Source organism: Anser brachyrhynchus (assembly GCF_964034855.1).
Source record: "Anser brachyrhynchus genome assembly, chromosome: 1".
Taxonomy (NCBI): Eukaryota; Metazoa; Chordata; class Aves; order Anseriformes; family Anatidae; genus Anser; species Anser brachyrhynchus.
In genome coordinates this window covers 20,576,531-20,592,884 of record NC_137694.1, presented here as the reverse complement: position 1 = coordinate 20,592,884, position 16,354 = coordinate 20,576,531, and the positions used below count along the sequence as shown (strand labels likewise).

Here is a 16,354-nt window from a genome sequence, read left to right as displayed (position 1 = left end):
CCGTGGGAGGGACCCCATGTGGAGCAGGGGAAGTGAGTGACCAAGGAGGAGTGGCAGAGGTGAAGTGCTATAGACTGACCACAGTCCCCATTACCCCATTCTCCTGCACGGCTCAGGGAGACGAGGTGGAAGAGGGTGGACTGTGGGGAGGTGTTTGGTTTCTTTCCTTTGTTCCTCACTTCCCTAGCTTGTTAGCAATAGGCAATAAATTTCTCTAATCTCCCTACTCTGAGTCTGTTTTGACTGTCACGATAATTGTTGAGCAATCTCCCCGTCCTTATTTCAACCCTTGAGCCTTTTGCATCACATTTTCTCCCCCTTTCCCTTTGAGGAGGGGGAGTGAGAGTGGCTGTGGTGGAGCTTGGCTACCCACCTGAGTAAAATCACCACATTGAGGAGTGCAGTGGATGGGACAATACTCTGGAAGCTAGGAACATATTTCTCTTTTTAATGTTGACTCTAACTTTGGCCTTGGACAAATCGGTCAACATCTCTGTACTTCAGTATACTCAACTATAGAATGGAGATGATGAAGATAACATATATACATTATAAACCCCTGAGAACTGGATTACAACATCCTAAATAAATACTTTTGGAAGGGATTAAAAAGCTTTGCAATGTTCTCCAAAGCTTTTCTCTTTTACTGTTCCCTTATAGAGGCAGCTTCCCACCCAGCTGTGAAAAAGCGTAGCTATGCCTCTGGAACTAAGTTCATGCCTGGTTCTCCATATTTTCTCTTTCTTCATCTGTCTTCACACAGGGAGAGACCTGGGATATAGTGGATGTGCTGTAACATTCCCTCATTTTCTGTTTCTCAGCCTTTCAGATCTTTCTTCATTCTTACCAGTCCATTTTCTTGGTGGATTCTAAGAACTGCAGATAGGACAGTGCAGAGCCATCCTTCCAAGAATAAAGGTCATCTTTGGAATGTTGCCTGTATCCGCGTAAGTTTTGGAATATAGCTATTTCCTTTATTAATTTTGCATGAAACAAAATCTTGTAAATGGAAAATATGTTTACCTTTTCTCACAAGAGTGCTGGGAGTATTAAATAGTTAATGATTAATGAACTTTTTTAAATATCATTTTGCAATTTTGATTTCTCAATTCAAAAATATTATTATAGTAGGTATTGCATCTAATTATCAGTCACCCCGTCTGGAGCAAAGATCATATATTTTAGCTGAATTATTATTGCAGAATCTTCTTTATCTCACAGAAAGGCTGTTACCTAATTTTAGATGAAATAATTAAGCACTGAATGCTTTTTTCAGATCCATTTACAGGCTTCATTCAAATTTGAATCAAGTCTGTTTGGCCTGCGATTCCTTTATAAATATGTCATTTGAACTGCTAATGAACTTTGGGAAGTTATATGATGGGTAGCAGACTGACACTACTATGATGCAAACAGTACAGTTTTTCTTCCTAAGAACTTAGCATTGTTCTGAGGAACTGTAAACTGTTTAACTAAACAGGTTATGTGTATATCTATGTATCTATATATATATATATAACAAGTATACTCATTAAAGATGTTTATGATATCTGGCAGAAGTAGAAGAAGTAAATGCTTATATTATTTCAGTGAGTCCAATATTCTTTATCTTCTTTTACTGGATTAAAAGATCTCCCCCAAACAAAATTTTGCTGAGAAGATTTTCACCTTTTGATGTTTTGTTATTTAAAGCAATGCTTAACCCTATTTGCATAAATTAAGGCCAAGCTAACTCTTGGGAGTATCTTCAAAAGACCAAGTGTCAATATCACAGAATTACAAGAACACAATTTATTTACATAATTACAAATTTCAAAACGAAAGTCTAGTTTCTCTGCATTTTAGCATACTACAGGAATTAGATGGCTAAATTATTTATTGGAGAATGTATTTGAAATATAACTGAAGAAAAAGAGTAAGGGAAATGAACAACGAATATGAGATTACAGTATATCCTGCTATTTATCAACCTGTAATCTAAGTGTAAAATAATCTGACCTAAAACAATTAGAAGAAATGGTGTAAAAGCCTTTTTTTTTTTAATGGATAATAGTATCCCGTTTAGATGAGTTATTTCTTGCTTATGCTATACAACATTATTTACACTGAATTTAAGAAGCAATTAATTTTTAAAATGTTATTTTCTGAATTTAAAATTTTGCTTGGTGTATGCATATGTCTTTTTTACTCAGTCACTAATGTGTTTTTCAGATTGTTCAGATGGACACTACAAATAGAGCAATTCCACTTTAAAATATGCCTGCTATGAAAATGTTTTATATATACTTATGTAAAGATATTTCTGTTTCTAAATATCATTGTAATTCAAAATACTATGCAGGTAGAATGATGATCAAGAAAAAAAAAAAAAAAGGCTTTTAAAACTATCTCCCACTTTTATAATCCAAAAAGAAAATCATATGGGTACTATCCCTAAACACTCATGGCAATTCTATGGTGAGTAATGGAGCCTTTTGAAAAGATCACTGACTTGGCTGCAACAGGGCTCATGTTCAAAACAGGAATAGAACTGATGTCAGTCACAGAGGTTTATTTGCTAGGGTATAGCAGTAGGCTAACTCCACCTTATTGTTTTCAGGACTACAACTGAGCGCTGAGCTATGTGGCTGGGAGGAATGAGTCCCTCAGAGCTAGCTGGGGACTCTTGGCACCATGTTGCCCAGAATGGTATAGACATGTTCTCACACATTTCACATGTAAATTGGCTGGAGCTCTCTCCTAGGAAACTTCACTGCACCTGGATCTTGGACTGAAGTCTGATCTGCAATTAATAAAAAGTATGATCAAAAGATTGGAATGCTGCAACTCACTTCCATTTGTTCTCCAGATTCTTAGAAAACCCAGACAGATGTTCTAATTCTCAATAGAATATATGCAAAAACTAAAATTCAGTGTTTTAAAGAGGAATATAGAGTACTGTGTTGACCTAGTATTTTAAGTTTTCTTTCCTACTCTGTACAGTTGTCATTCCACTAGTAATTTATTTTGAAAAGTCATCACATGGATCTCTTTAAATCAAGTCAACAGCACTATCCATAATAATAACAATGACTGATGTGTGGTATTTATACTGTGCTTGTCCTCTTCAAAGCATTTCACAAATATTAATCAGTGATCAGTTTAAGAAAATTCTGGGTTTAATATTTTAATGCATAATCCTTTTATAAATTAGTGCTTACAGTGTCAGTTTAATCCCTGGCAGAAATCTATGGATTTACTTGGGATTACCCTGGAAGATTTTAGCCCATTTTATTTCCTCACCTTTCAGGAAAGTATTAGTACAAATCTGAAGCATTAACTCTGGAATAACATTGCTTTTTCTGCAGTGTTTTCTATATTGCACATCTCTACCTCTTGAATACAGTACTTGGCAGATTTTGGACAGACAACTGACAACAGTCAAACACATCTTGGACCATTTCAAAATTATCCTTCATAGAGGTGATCAGCGACAATAATAGAGATGGTGCTTTTCCCTATGCAGCTCTGAACAGGCCATAACAATTATAAACTATGAACTTGAGGGCAGATGGAAAGAAGCATGTGTGAAAATAGTTCAGAACGACAATAATTTCTAGGTTGCAGATACTTCAGAAGAGCCAGGGAAATTACAGGGTCATAGAACAGGCTGTGGTCCCAGATGATCAGCTGGAAACACAATCAAGAAAAAGATTACAGGAAAGATTTCATCTTATGCCATAGCTATTTTGCAGTGTTATTGAGATAAAGAGTTTCTGTAAAGGGGTCTCAGAGTAAACTCTCTGGTGTGGACAACAGTCAAGCATGCTTCTCCTTCAGGAGCTCCAAGGAGTTTCCAGGAGGATAAACCAAGTGTTAGTTTTCTTTCTTTCTTCTTTTTTTTTTCTTTTTTTTTTCTTTTTTCCTTTTTTCCTATGTCCGATGTTTATACATCCTGACCACAAAAGCTCCCACTCTGAGACAGGCTGAATACTCCTAGGGGTGACTTAAACTTCCTTTCTTATATTAGATTTTATGAAGACAGATTGACTAGATGAGCAAGTGCTTTGATGTATTCTCTGCCCGCTCACATATCCTCTTTTCATTGACATTCCTTTCTGTCATTGAACGTATCTTTTAATGGTAGACAGTGATCTGGGGAAGCATCTGTTCACTGTCATCTCCACCTACTTGTACCAAGATAGCCAATGTACATTTCTACATCTTTGTTTTGTGCATGTATATGAAGCCTTTATCTGCATTTTCTTCCATTTTATGACCCCAGTGATTGCTTTAGAGAGACCATATGATCTCAAATGATTCATAACCTCAAAATAACTACCATTAATGACCTGAGAAATATGATTTTATTTTTTTCTCTTAGTACAGCAGCGCTGCATCCTAAATGTTTTGCAGTGATTTATGAAATGAAGTACACAATTCTTTTAAGTATAAATTATATTATTCTGGATTAGTCATTGTAACAAAAACCAGAATTTTCACTAAGGGTGTATACCTCTGATTTTTTATAAGGTGGTTTGGCATTGCATTGCATCATTTAATACATCTTTGCTTTTTTTCAGTGATGAAAACCACCACCTGGCAATTAAAAGTTCAGAGTTCAAAAACAAGATAGCTTATATCCTAATCAAGCAGGAGGTATTAACAGTTTTGTGGACATATATAAAGAAATCAGATTTGATTTCCTGAAAGGAAGTTGTGAGAAGCTGGGGGTCGACCTCTTCTCGCAGATAACTAGCGATAGGACTAGAGGGAATGGCCTAGAGTTGTGCCAGTAGGGAGGTTCAGGTTGGAAATTAGGAGACATTTCTTCTCAGAAAGAGTAGTCAGGCATTGGAACGGGTTGCCCAGGGAGGTGGTGGAGTCACCATCCCTTGGGGTTGTTTAAGGAAAGGTTGAACCTGGTGCTTAGGGACGTTGTTTAGTGGGTGACATTGGTAGTATGGGAATGATTGGACCAGATGTTCTTGGAGGTCTTTTCCAACCTTAATGATTCTATGATTCTATGCAAAACGGTACAGGGAAATGTATGTTCAACCTAGTTTCTGCCTAACCTTTCTAGTATTCTCATTACTGCAGATTTGTTCAAAAACTGATATGGAACATAGTAGTTTGACAGTATAGAAGCAACAAAATAATAAAAATAAAGATTTCATGATTATTGCTCTAAATTTTCAAACTATATTAAGTATTTCCCCCCTTAAATTTTGAAAGTCCCTGCTTAATAAACAGCATATAATGTGGGCAATTTGTAAGGAAATAAGGAAATACTTTGCTTCAATGTCTTGTTAATTCTTCCTTCAGATTGAGTATTGCCTGCTTAATACTTGTGTATAATCTGGTATACCTTGGTTATTTTTTGTTTTGTTTTTGTTTGGTTGGTTGGTTGGTTTTGTTTTTACAGCTTGTGTTCTTAGATCACAAAATCCTGAGGGGGTTTCCTTCAGCAAGTTTTATAATAATAATTAAAAAAAAAAGACATAGTCTTGTTTTTTGAAATCTTTCATCTACAACTGAACATCAAAAAGCGGGAGACAGTCATTAAATCAGCAATCTTTTCCTGGCTCTTCTAGTGAATTAGCTGGAAATTTCACAATACCTTTTGTTGCCAAACTAGTGCATGGAGATTCTTTTTCTTTGTGCCTGTTACATGGCTTACTAACCATTGCAAAAGGTTTATACCTATACTTATCCCCAAAGCATCTGTTGCTCCATTCCAAACATGCAACACCACATAGTTTCTTATACTAATCTCTTTTTGTCCCTCCCTGTTAAAAGTTCAAACTAACAGAACAGATTGAAGGGTTTGGTTGTGGGTTTGTGTGTGTGGTTTTTTTTTGTGTGTGTGTGTGTGTGTTTTTTTTGTTTTTACATCACTTCAGTTTCTTTATCTCCACTTTTTCACATAACTGAAACAAGAAGTAACAATGAGCAACCTTTAAATATCTCTTATCAAAATATTTGTATACCTGCTAGCTAATGTTAGTTTCAACAAAGTCAATTATTATTTTATGGCACAGAAAAAAAAAATGTATATATATATATATACAAATCTTAGCTATATACTACAGGTAATAAATTTATAAAGAACACTTTGCTGTTCAAAAGACCAAATTAATTTTTAAAATTCTATGGCTGAACATTTAGTTTAACTGATAATTTGGTGGTTTTGTCTGAATGTTTGTTCTAATCTTGAGTGTTCATCATGCATATATATATTTAGGAGATACCAAGCAAATAATTTTGTTGTTGTTGTTTGTTTGTTTTTCAATAGTCCTATTCCTGTGGCAGGATACTACACCTGATCTTCTTATCAATAAATCTACAGTACTTCAGGCAAAGTATCATTTCTTTTGCATCATGTATTTGATGGTAAAAAGACATCAGAGAGACAGCTATGGGCTAAAAAACAATACTGTAGTAAGAGCTTAGAATAAGGTAGAGAGAAAGAAGACATCTTCCACACAGATTTGACAGACTGATTTCATATAAGGAAGTACCTGTCGACAGTATGTTTCCCCTGTGTGAAGCTAGTAACTCTCTGAAGCACCTATTTCTGTACTGTCTACAGAGAGTAAATGACAATACTGTAATTTAAACATCTTATTTAGGTGGCTAAAATCAAGTAAAAGGAATCAGAGCTTTGGAAATGACAAATTTTTATTGCTCATGTTACAAAGCAAGTTTTGGAAACACGATTGGATTTCTCTCCTTTGACAAACTACACAGAATCAGAATTAGAATTTTTCAAGTTTTCCAAAGATTTTGCAAGTGGTGATTTCCATCACATCATGCAGTTCTCATGCTAAACTTTCCTGAAGAAAAATAATAATAATAATTAAAAAGTATTACCTTAGTATGTGCATGTGAACTAAGTTCCTCTGGAAAGGTGGTCCTGATTTCAGTGCTAAAAATATGACCCTTAATATCTATGTCCCTCAGTTGATTTGTTTGTAATTAAGCTAGAATGATGTCTCACATCAGTGTTATGAAACTTAATAAGGCACTTTGCTATGAGACAGAACTACCAGAGGCATATAACATTTACTTGTAGTTAAGAAAGCTTAGCATTATTAGAGTTTTCCTATCTGCACTAAAATAAAAGTAATATGGAATGTTTATCTTGGGAAAAAAAAAAAAAGGAGAGAGACATTTTCCCTCCCACTTAGTGGTCTGTCTACCTATATTGTTATACTTCAACATAACATTTTAGATCATTAAAATGGTTAAGTTGCCTTAAGATCACAGTGTTCCGTGTCTCAAACACCTTGGCTGTTTTGATTGCACAGCTCTACAATCTGTTCTGGATCCGGGAAGAGAGCGTAACAGAGAAGCTGCCATCATTCACCAGTGTGCAAGCAGAGTGCAAACAATAGCTCAGTAGCACCACAAACCCTACTTACTGTTTTCTTCGTTTATACACACACTTTAAAAAAAATTAGAAACACTAGCTTTTGTGCCAGACCTGACATGTATTTCTAAAGGTCAGTTTAATTCATCAGAAGTAGTTGAAAATATGCCAGTTGAAAAGGTGCCTTTCCACTGGGTCTTTTTGCTCTTATGAACAAATGTTTCTTAATGTTGAATACCTTCATAAAGGGCAAGTTCTCCCTGCAGAATTGTGCAGTGGCTTTATTACTGATACTGGTCTCTCACTCCATATATAGACTTCTCCATTACACAGAAATTAAAATTTCATTTCAATATCATACTTAATACATTTCATGAGGGTCTGGGAAGATATGTCAATATAAATGTAGAATAATGGTGGTGTTATCTCCATTATCACTACTGAATGTTGCATTTGAGCAACACCTGTAGCTTTGGCAGTCTGTCATGCTGTCAAGTATGTACACATTATAGAAGTACAAAGAGGAGTTGGAGAAACAGAGCCTTAAGAACACCTCACTGTCTATTGAGATGTTATGTAAAGGGGGGACACCAGCTGGAGTGCCTGGTTTTGACTCAAGCTTCACATTGATGCACATACATAAAACTCTGTAAGAGAAAAAGGTAATTCACTGAGAGCATGGGGAATCAGCAGCATAAGTATGGAAGCTGGTAATCTCATCTTCTTGGTATGTATGAGAAATGGTTGAGCTGCATACCAAGGCTCTGGTCAACTCAGAGTAAGAAAATAGGAATGACTTTAAGTCTATTTGTGGGGTAAAAGATGATAGTGCTATTATCAACAGAAATTTCATCAGGAACTACATATTTATTTGTACATACTTGTATACACTGTATTTGAGTGCATATAAACACATTAATTAAGACAGAGGATTTTATTATTTTTTATGAATACATTTAATAGAATATGTTCTGAAGAATCAATATTTTCCCCTTATTTTACTATAGAGCTTAAAAAAAAAAAAAAAAAAAAAAAAAAAAAAAGCTGGACCACTTAATTAAATGTATATGACTTTAACCAAAAAGGTTAGGTTGTTAATTTTTTTTGGCAATTACCAGATCTTGATAACAAATAGATATGTATAAGAGATGTCAGAGTAAGCAGCGTATCATGTAAAATAACTATGGTAATAAGAATGCCTGTAACTCTAACAGTTATGTATGAAAGGGTTAAGAAGAAAAGCTCCTCCTGAATAACTGCCATTTTTCCAATGGGTAGTAAGTAAATATGCCAACACAATGTCAGCTACAGAAAACAGGTGCTATTAGATTTAAATACACAGTTCTTCATATCAAAGGCTAAAATGGGCATAAGATTCTATTTTTGAGGTGAACCTTTTAGTAGTAACAGCACATGTTTAATTAAAATTACATAACGGTGAAAGCAAGGGCTAATGAATTACATAGGAAATATTAATATTCATGTATCATGGCTGTTAGACAGGGAATTGGCTTGAGACATATTAAAAATATTACTTTGCTTTGTGAGTTTAATACCAAACATTATCAGGAATAATATCAAAAGGGTATTATTCCATATTCCTAAACTTTTGGAGGAAATATGTAGAATCAACACTGTTCTGTATAGTGGCTATATATATGTATAACAGCCACTAGAAAGTAACTTTTCTAAAGTTTTAGGTACCTTTTTTACAAGTTGAACAAATAAATCAAGATTTTTAGACTGTTGTAAGCTGCAAATGTTAGAACCTTAGTTTTCTTAGACAGGACTGGAAACGTTATGAAGAAGATATTCAAGCCAGGCCAATGCATTTAAGTGTATAAGGACAAATGAAGACCAATGGCACTTACACCTTTATATCACTGAGCTTTTTTTTTTTTTTTTTAACTTCATCTGGAGAGAAATAAGGTAATTTTATATACATCACCTGCATACATTTTAAATATACATAGAGGTAGTTTTAATCTATATTTACTGTATGCAAGTAATTACTGGCTAAATGACTGCAAGTGTTGTGATGTCAAACCAAGCGTGCTTTATGCACTGTGACAGGTTGAGTGAGGGACCTGAACCCCAAGAAGTTTCAGGGTAATATCCTTTGATTTCCCTGTTGACAACTACAGCTAATGATACTGGCTTTCATGGTATTTCTCTGAGTAAAGTAGCTTTTCTCAGATGCATGGAAGTGCACAAGACTTTCAACCTAGAAGTTATGTGATCTGATAATTTGCAATTCAGCAGCTATCAACAGAAATGCAGTGGAAGAAACATGATCAAGAACAAAAGAAAAAAAAAGAGAGAGAAGAAAAAAGAAAAAAAAAACATTCCTACTTATCATTCACTGTTGTTCCAGATCAAACAGATATAGAGGGGATACATTTGACATCTACACAAAATAATTACACAGAAATTATTTCTCTGACTCAAAATCAAAAGATTTTATTTCTTGGCAAGATTAAATGATACTAACCTAAACACAGTATTCATTTCCCTTCTAATTTCATGTCCTTTCTCATCTTTAGTTTCTTAAGGATTTATACATTACACGGCTCAAAAAACTTGAAGCAAAGCAACAGCTATTATTCTTCTGAAGACACAGTTTCTACCTCTTTTGCTATTCTCTTCTTGCTATTCTTTTTCTATTTTACTTGTATCTCTGGACTTACAACTCTTTTCTGTTCCACAGGTGTGTGACACACAAGGAAGTGAGCAAGAGTTGGAAGCAGGGCCCGGTGGCCCAGGAGGAACATAGAGATACTTTTCGAGCATACAGGGATGAGTCTGAAAAAGCCCACCTTGAACTGAGGCCCATCTAGTGAGGGACATGATGGGCAACAAGAAAGGCTTCTACAGGTACATAATTAATAAAATGAAGAATAGGGAACATGAGGGCCTTCTGTTCATTGGTGCAGGGGAGCCTGTGACACAGAAAAAGTCAACAGAGGTGGTCTGTCCCATCTGCTCAGCACCGGTGAGACCACACCTCAAATACAATGTACAGTTTTGCACTTCCCAGTACAAGGCAGACATGGGCATATCAGAGAGAGTCCAGTGAAGGGCCTCAAAGATGATTATTGGACTGGAGTATATTTCACACAAGGAAAAGCTAAGAGTATCCACTGTTCAGAGTGGATATCAGAAAGACCAAGGGGATCTTATCCATGTGATTAAAATCCTGATGGGATGGTGTAAAGAAGACAGAACCAGACCTTTTCAATGGTGTCCAGTGACAGAACAAGATGCAATGGGCATGAGCTAAAACACAGGAAATTGTCTGAATATTAAAACTAAATAAATAAATGTCAAACACTGGATCAGCTTGCCCAGAGAGCTAATGTAGTTTCCACTTACAGAGTCTCCATCTGTGGAGATATTCTCAACTAGATAAGCCTTTCACAACCTGCTCTAAGTAACCCTGCTTGAGCAGGGCAGTTGAAGTTGACCCTGCCAACTTCAGTGATTTTCCAATTCTGTGATGGTTGCGTAGATGTTTGAAAATGTTTGAATTTAGTTCAATATCTTTTTTTTTTTTCTTCAGTTTCTTTGTCTATTATGGAGATAAAATTCCTAATTCTCAGAGTTTCTTTTTAATTCTTTATTTCTCCTCACTAAATTGCCAGCAAACCTAGGCCTCCATAGCATGTTGCTATCCTATTGTATCAACAACTTCTTTCAACTTTGAATTAATTGATACATCCATAATTTTTTCTGCCTCCATTGTGTACATCTCCTACAAACTTTACAACCTTTAGGAAAAGTGGCGTAGAGAGATTTGACTAAAGTAAGGAATAAAAAGACCAACTATGCAACCAAGCTCTGGTGTTCTTCCCAACCTTCTCAGCTTTTTGCCCTCACCCCTGGGCCCCACCTCACAGGACACACAGGCCTCACAGACAAAACACAAATTTCCTGAATTTGTGTTTAGCACTCAGTATCATGGCCTGCAGCACAATAGTAAACACCTGCCACAGTGACATCATATATATTAAGAACACTCAAAGGTATTTTGACATAAATATTAGCTTTCACAAGAATACTGTAGTGCAGCTCTCTTTCCTGCTCTCTCTGATTTGGAATATCATTATAACTTTTCAAGGTATGAATATCCATATTGGATATTAATAAAATATAAATCAATATCCATGATTGGATATTAATAAAAAATGCTTCATGGACAGAAATAGATGATGGGGATTCCCTGGCTAGAATATCAGCATCCTTTAGTGATGAGTTAACTTGTAGGAATCCTAACAATGTGATTTAAAACCTCTATTGAAAATTATTATGAGTATTTTTTAGTTTCATTGGTTTCTCTGATTCTTTAGCATAAATTTATTCATATGTCTATTTATACTTGTGACACATGTCCTGGAATAACTTTGCTACTATACTACAACATCCCCATTGTAAATACTTTCCAGCAGGAACAAGAGAGGCCAGTTTCCCAGCCAAGAAAACAGACTTCAACAGGAAGTGATCTCAGTAGGCATATCCTTCATTTCTGGAGTTATTTGCTTGAGCCAAAAGTCAAATGAGGACACATCTAAGCATACAAACTAGAGTAAATAAAATGTGCTACAAATTAAAGGAAAATCACTCAGCAGAAGACACATAAAGTACATTAGGTTCTCTTTCTTTTGTTGACCATACATACTGTTGCAATTAAAATAGTACACTTCCAATATACATACTGACACAATAAGACACCTTTTAGTTGGAAAAGTGCTCCACGTATTATATTGTGATCTAAATACATATGTAGATTAAGGAATGCTTTTTAAAAAGTGTTTTTCTTCAGAAGAAGGAGCATTGTAAAACCTCACATAATGGAATTCCTCATTGCAGCACGTGTACTAAATTTCTTCTATGAACCAAAGAAAACCTTTTCTTTGCCTGCTCCTTATGCTCAAATCAATATGTGAAAGGTAAGCTGCAGAGGCATTTAACAGTGTTAAATGGAAGCCTCAAAATATATTCTTACATTACTAATCTGTGAATGCTCATTTCACTTTTTTGTTAAGATTTGTGTGTGGTTTAAGAATCAGTACTTCATAAGTATCTAACAATTTCTAAGGATATCATTTTATAGGTATACACCACACACGCAATTATTTTTTACATAACACACCTGTTTATTTACTAGTCATGGTGGAAAGATACTTTGAATACTGTAGTTGTTACTTTGTGGTTTTCGTGACATAGTATGGAGCCCCGTATTTAGTGCATATTATTCACCTCTAAATACAACATTGGCTGTTTCCTTGTGATCTTCTTTGTGTTGCTATCAGCATAATAACTAAATATACCGGACGTGATTGCAAAAAACTCTTGACAGCATCTGTGTGAGATTTACTGGCATTACTTCCATGTCTCAGGGACAAGAGAACTGAGAAACACAGAGATGTTATTGTTAGAGTCCAAGTCATTCCTGAGTACAACGTTTATCTTCATTTAGCCATCACCTAACTCTTCACCCTAATCTCCTTGTTCTTTCTACCCCTCCTTTGACTCTTCACTGCAGTTCATTCTAAACAGTGGTGCATCACCCCTTCTTAGGAGTGATATAGGAAACAAATTCATATCCCCTTTTCAGTACCTAGTATGACAATAGTTCCTAATATCTGAGAGCAGCAACTCAAAATTCTCAGAACACTTTGCTCAAACCTTCTAGCCTTGGATTTAAGCATGCCCACGTCAAATGAAATATTTGGACAGTTTCTGTACATTAATAATCTCTATCGTGAATGTGGCTTTAGCAAGAATCAGACTTAAGAAGTCTCAGAATTTGGCCAAATATTCACAGATGTGACAAGTGAATTTCTGACACCAGAATGACTAGTATTTGCTGCTAGACAGAATATAAGATAACTCAGTCAATATTTACAAACACTTTTAACATTGTCAATTATTGCAGTTTTCTTGTCCTCAAAATAAAAAAGAGAGAGGAAAAAAAAAATAAAAACAAATCTGATGGAAACTTCTTTCCACTTCCCTCACCAGTGAAATTACTCAGGAGGGAGCACTTCTGCTTAAACAGTTAAAGTTTGGCAACGTTGTGAGTAAATGAAAACTGGAATGCTACGAGGAAAATAGAAGACATTTTATAGGCTTTCTGTGTGTGTTCTCAATTGTACATAATGAAGTAATTAATGCATAAATAAATAAATAAAGACAGAAAAAGTAAAGCTTCTTGATAATTGTAAATAAAATAAGTCTGAAGAGAGTGAAGAAATTAATAAATACATTTTTAGTGTAGTCTTTAAAGACAATAAAATTCCCGGTTGGAACATTCTGATTTTAAATTCAATTTTGTATCTAATTTTTGCTCTTTTATTAGTCTATAGCACTTCACTCTTAAGAAACCTTTTGAAACATGCATGTCCTTTTTGAATACATTTCATGCCCAATAGATAAGGCATAATTATATTAACACATTTAATCATTAAAACTCTTTAATGAACAATGATTCATTCAAAATATTAACCTATTTATAGTTAATTTTCCAAACCTACTAAGGAACAGGATATCCAAAGAGCAAAAATACTTTGTGCTAATTTTCAGTATGACTTGCTTTTTCATATTTAAAGAGCAGTGAATTAGTTATAAAGGATCAGCAGAAAAGGCTGACAATATTGATTGTGCCAAAATACTGAATGGTGATATCAGAGCTTTCCTCCACTGATGAGCAATCATTTCTTGAGAACTGTGATTTATGCAAATGTGGATTTTCTTTGACTTGCATGAACTTGAGCCAGGTTATCAGTGATGATGAAAAAAATATTAAATTGTTTCTCCCACCAGAACTTTCTAAACTGAAACATTTTAAGGTTTCCTCAAATCTCACACAAATCTGTTGAGAGTAGAAGCCAAATGGTTTAATCCCCCATGAGATTTCTAATATCTTTTCTTACACTTAGGCCATAAATATCCCCTGAACACAGCATAGTACACAGCACTATCTGATAATTTGTTATATGAATTTGCTATGTGAATAATATTTACTCTGGGGTTTTAATTCAAATGAGAATTGGGGTGGGAGAGGGGAGCAGGAGGTTGGAAATATTTTCCATAAAGCAAGAATTCATCACTCCACAAAAAGAAAAAGAAAAAGAAAAAAAAGAAAAAGAAAAAGAAAAAGAAAAAGAAAAAGAAAAAGAAAAAGAAAAAGAAAAAGAAAAAGAAAAAGAAAAAGAAAAAGAAAAAGAAAAAGAAAAAAAAGAAAAAGAAAAAGAAAAAGAAAAAGAAAAAGAAAAAGAAAAAGAAAAAGAAAAAGAAAAAGAAAGAAAAAGAAAAAGAAAAGGAAAAAGAAAAAGAAAAAGAAAAAGAAAAAGAAAAAGAAAAAGAAAAAGAAAAAGAAAAAGAAAAAGAAAAAGAAAAAGAAAAAGAAAAAGAAAAAGAAAAAGAAAAAGAAAGAAAAAAAAGAAAAAGAAAAAGAAAAAGAAAAAGAAAAAGAAAAAGAAAAAGAAAAAGAAAAAGAAAAAGAAAAAAAGAAAAAGAAAAAGAAAAAGAAAAAGAAAAAGAAAAAGAAAAAGAAAAAGAAAAAGAAAAAGAAAAAGAAAAAGAAAAAGAAAAAGAAAAAGAAAAAGAAAAAGAAAAAGAAAAAGAAAAAGAAAAAGAAAAAGAAAAAGAAAAAGAAGAGAAAAAGAAAAAGCAAAAGGAAGAGAAAAAGAAAAAGAAACTAACTATTCTATTTTTTGTCCCTTTAAGGACTTAGGGTTTGTCTGTACTGCAAATTAAGGTATTTTTGCAACATTAGGGGCCATAGCTGAACTAGCTTAAAATGGCTAGTACAGATAAGAATAACAATGAAGATGAGACCACATTAGATTCAGAATAGTTTATGTATTCAGAATAGTTTATAGTTTGTGCCAAGGTCCATAAGACCATCTATATTATTCAATCCTCCTGAATGTTTTTGTTTGTTTGTTTGTTTTTGTTTAGTTTTAATTATTGTTTATTTATTTTTTACTAACTAAGTTATAACCAGTATGAATATCAGATCTTTCTGTTAACCACGAAGACATGCAGGGGTACACAGTCTGCCTCTGACTATCAACTTCAGGGCCTCCATTTATCTGTTCTCTTTCCTGAAGGTTCCTCTGATACCAACCTGTTACAAGCTGCAGATGAAGTGTTCTTGACCTGTCAGTTGGATTCTGAATACAGTTTTCCTGGGAAAACAGATATGTTCCAACACACAACTGAATTTCAGATGTTGCTCTCATGTGGTATTCTGGTGTTGCAATAGACCCAAAGGACCACATGGACCAATGGACTGAAGAAAGATGGTATCAAAAGCAAGCTTCTATCTTCAGAATAATAAATCTGGCATGTTGCCACCTTCTTTTTAGTGATCGAAGAGCTGTTGAGGAAGAAAGTGATCAGGAACAAATTCCAAATTCTGTTCTAGTAACAACAAACTACCTCTGGCTATTTCTTTTCCAGAAACAGTTTGGCACAAGCAGTTCAAAGACAATTACTGCTTTCACAAAAATATGTGTACACATATATACATGGAAACAAGTGCAGTGTTTCCGTACATAGCACATCCCGTAATGAGGAAAAAGAATATCATCTTATGGCCTTCAGAAGCCTCCACTGGAGTTTGGGAGGCCCACTACGGGATAGGATTTGGACTAGATGATCCTTATGGGTCCCTTCTAACTTGGGATATTCTATGATATGATTCTATGATTACTTAGTTCTAAGTCCACACTGAGATTGTTCCTCTGAAGAGTTTGAAGTCTGTATGTGTAAAGCTTAACATGTAAAAAAAAAAAAAAAAAAAAAAATTTCATTCTTTATTTAGTGGAAGCAATGATATTTTGTTACTTTATATATATATATACACTCCATATTTTTATTAATAATTAATAACATATTCAGAAGACCATTTTATCTCATAATTTTAACTTTTTGTATCAGCTTAAGATAGAACCATGTAAGTAATTTAGTAAGTAAATTATTACTTACTAAAGACTG

The 16,354-nt window shown here is 34.3% G+C and overlaps 1 long non-coding RNA gene across 1 annotated transcript; it reads left to right on the top strand.

Annotated features, from left to right (window-relative positions):
* The first annotated feature begins 662 nt into the window (after positions 1-662).
* On the top strand, positions 663-15,055 carry LOC308191804. The gene is made up of 2 exons (XR_013948285.1): positions 663-947; positions 10,059-15,055. It is a non-coding gene; the product is annotated as an uncharacterized lncRNA (long non-coding RNA).
* Positions 15,056-16,354: the final 1,299 nt, after the last annotated feature.